The sequence below is a fragment of the Trichosurus vulpecula genome, chromosome 6 (assembly GCF_011100635.1).
Source record: "Trichosurus vulpecula isolate mTriVul1 chromosome 6, mTriVul1.pri, whole genome shotgun sequence".
Classification (NCBI taxonomy): Eukaryota; Metazoa; Chordata; class Mammalia; order Diprotodontia; family Phalangeridae; genus Trichosurus; species Trichosurus vulpecula.
This window is the reverse complement of record NC_050578.1, coordinates 168,147,402-168,151,318: the sequence shown is the minus strand read 5'-3', so window position 1 is coordinate 168,151,318 and position 3,917 is coordinate 168,147,402.

Sequence of the window (3,917 nt, the reverse complement as noted above, 5' to 3'; positions counted from 1 at the left end):
TCCAGAGGTCAATGGAGCTAGGATTAAAACCAAGAATCACCTACCCAGCAAAACTGAGTATCATGCTCCAAGGCAAAATATGGCTTTTCAATAAAATAGAGGACTTTCAAGCTTTCTCAGTGAAAAGACCAGAGCTGAATAGAAAATTTGACTTTCAAACACAAGAATCAAAAGAAGCATGAAAAGGTAAACAAGAAAGAGAAATCATAAGGGACTTACTAAAGTTGAACTGTTTTGTTTACATTCCTACATAGAAAGATGATGTGTATGATTCATGAGACCTCAATATCATAGTAGCTGAAAGGAATATGCATATATATATATATGTGTATACATATATATATATACATATGTGTGTGTCTATGTATGTATATATGTAGGTATAGGTATATATATATGCATATATATACATATATATGTATACATACACACAAAGGGCACAGGATGAGTTGATATGAAGGGATGATATTTAAAAAAATAAAATCAATTTAAGGGATAAGAGAGGAATATATTGAGAGAGGGAGAAAGGGAGAGATAGAATGGGGTAAATTATCTCGCATAAAAGTGGCAAGAAAAAGTGGTTCTGTAGGAAGGGAAGAGGGGGCAGGTGAGGGAGAATGAGTAAATCTTGCTCTCATTGGATTTGACCTGAGCAGGGAATACCATGCACACTCAATTGGGTATCTTAACCCAGAGGAAAGAAGGAGGAAGAGGATAAAAAAGGGGGGATGATAGAAGGGAGGTTAGACAGGGGGAGGAGGTAATCAAAAACAAACACTTTTAAAAAGGGACAGGGTCAAGGGAGAAAATTTAATAAAGGGGGATAGGTTAGGAATGAGCAAAACATAGTTAATCTTTCACAACATGAGTACTGTGGAAGGGTTTTACATAAAGATACGCATGTGGCCTATGTTGAATTGCTTGCCTTCTTAGGGAGGGTGGGTGGGGAGGGAAGAGAGGAGAGAATTCGGAACTCAAAGTTTTAAAAACAGATGTTCAAAAACAACAACAAAAAAAAGTTTTTGCATGCAACTAGGAAATAAGATACACAGGCAATGGGGCATAGAAATTTATCTTGCCCTACAAGAGAAGAAGGGAAAGGGGATGGGAGGGGAGTGGGGTGACAGATGGGAGGGCTGAGTGCGGAACAGGACAACCAGAATATATGCCATCTTGGAGTGGAGGGAGGGTAGAAATGGGGAAAAAATTCGTAATTCAAACTTTTGTGAAAATCAATGCTGAAAACTAAATATATTAAATAAATTTTAAAAAAATTATCTCTGTGGTTGCATTTATCAAAGAAACTTGTATGATAATAAGAATGTGTAAATTGCTCATTGTAACTAAATTTAGGAATCTCCAATGATGCTTGCCGTACAGGAGTTTCTTTGAATAATATTTTCCTATGGAAAGACAAAAAGGAGACAGCTGATAAGGGACTATTTCTCTTGCTTTGACACGACTGCTTTCTATTCTACATTTTCTCTATGTATGACGAAGCTACTTTTGGCCTACCAAAAGTAAGTTCTTCATCACCATTCATCCTTACTTCTCCAAGAGGACACCATGAGGGTGATGTCTTGCCTTTCAGGTAAATCGGATTTAAGTGAGGCAGAGCCCAGAAAAGTCCAGGAAATATCCCTAAGTAGCAAGTCATTGAGTATGTTTAATCTCTTCAGGGCCTCAGTTTCCTCATCTGTAAAGTACTAGATGATCTCTAAAATGCATCCAACAATTCAACAACTGTTTATTATCTATGCCTACAAAACACTAAAGGTAGGGGTGGGGGGTGGGGAGGATATCACAAAAATATGACAGTCCTATGCAGAAGCATATTTAAAAGCTCCTTTTAAAAGTTTTTCTAAAAATATTCAGAAATAACATTTTCCTCTAAAGTCCTTAAAACTCCTGGGAAAAGCCCCATGGAAAGGTAGATGATGGGTCAAGGACGAAAAGCCTTTTCATTAGGTGAACAAATTAACGGCAGAAACCAGAAATTTAACTGAGTATCTCAGTCTTCATAATCTCTCCCTCTTCAAGGGGTGCCTAGACTCACCTAAGCAAAGACTCCTCTTTTGAATTCAAAGTTAAGATATTCTGCTTTTGACCAGCTCTAATTATTGGGAATTTTTTTCCTGTGGTCAAGCCTAAATTGACTTCTTTGCAACTTCCACCTTTTGCTCCAGGTTCTGCCCTCCAGGACCAAACATAACAGGTCTGATCTTTTCCCACTCAAAAGCCTTTCAAATATTTAGACAGCTATCAAGTCTTACCTGGGCTTTTATCCACGCTAAACACCCTCAGTTCCTTCCCTTAATAGTCATATAATATTAACTCAAAACTTCACCATCATAATTTTCTTCTGCTGGACACTCTCCACTTTATCAATGTCCTTCTTAAACTGTGGTAAACAGAACATAATATTCTAGATGTGGTCTGAATAGGGCCAAGTGCAGAGGGACTCTCACCTCTCTATTCTTAGAGACTATGTTTCTCTCTCTTTTTTTTTTAACTATGTCTTTCTTAATGAAACCAAAAATCATATTAACCTTCTTGGCAGCTGCATCAAACTACTTGTCTTATATTGAGCTTCTAACACCAAGAAAATAATATATGTGTATATGTGTATACACATTCTTTTTTTTTGAGTTCCAAGTCTCCCTGCAGTCCCTCCTCTACCCACTGAGAAGGCAAGCAATATGATGCCTATTATAAATATGAAGCCATGCAAAACATATTTCCATATCGCAAAATATTACATATTTCCATGTTGCAAAAAAAGGCAAGAAAAACAAGATGAAAAACAACATGCTTTAATCTATACTTAAGAGTTCATCAGCTCTCTCTCTGGAGGTGGATAGCCCTTATCAACATGAGCCCTTTGGAACTGTCTTGGATCATTACTTTGATCAGAGTACCTAAGTCTTTTGCAGTTGATCATTACAATATTGCTGTTACTGAGTACAATGTTTTCCTGGTTCTGCTCACTTTATTTCTTCATCAGTTCAGATAAGTCTTTCCAGATTTCTCTGAAACAACCCTCCCCCACCTTCCCACCCCTTCCTGTCATGTCTTATAATGCAATAGTATTCCATCACAATCATATGTCACAATTTGTTCAGCCATTCTCCAATTGATGGGTATCTCCTCAGTTTCCAATTCTTTGCTACTACAAAAAGAGCTGCTATATTTTTGTACATACAGGTCCTTTCCCTTTTCCACTGATCTCTTTGGGATACAGTCCTAGTAGTGGTACTACTGGGTCAAAGGGTATACACAGTTTTATAGTTCTTTGAACATAGTTTCAAATTGAATAGTTGGACCAGTTCACAACTCTACCAACAGTGCATTAGTGTCTCCATTCTTCCACATCCACTCCAGCATTTGTCCTTTTCCTTTTCTGTCATGTTAGTCAATCTGATAGGTGTGGTGAAGTGGTACCTCAGAGTTGTTTTAATTTGCATTTCTCTAATCAATAGTGATTTGGAGCATTTTTTCATGTGATTAATTGCTTTAATTTCTTCTGAAAACTGCTTGTTCATATCCTTTGTCCATTTATCAACTGCAGAATGGCTCTTATTTTTATAAATTCCTATATCAGTAAGGCAGAATTCATGACTTCAAAGATGACCATGAATATGCCTGAATGGTCCAGAATCACAGGATAGAAGGAATTCTCCAAGTAAAAGGTAGAGGACTTGAAGCATTTATTGAAACTCAAAAGTAGCAGACCCACGGACCAATGTCCCCAGTTCAACATCCTGGCAAGAACCTTCCAAGACCAGTATGCCCATCTCACAATAGTGACCAGGAGGCCACAGAAAAACATTATGGCAGCAAGCCAAGCCATACTGGTGCTTCCCCCATCCCCAGTGCCAGGGCCCTCCAGCAAGAAGACCACCCACTTGCCTCAAGCC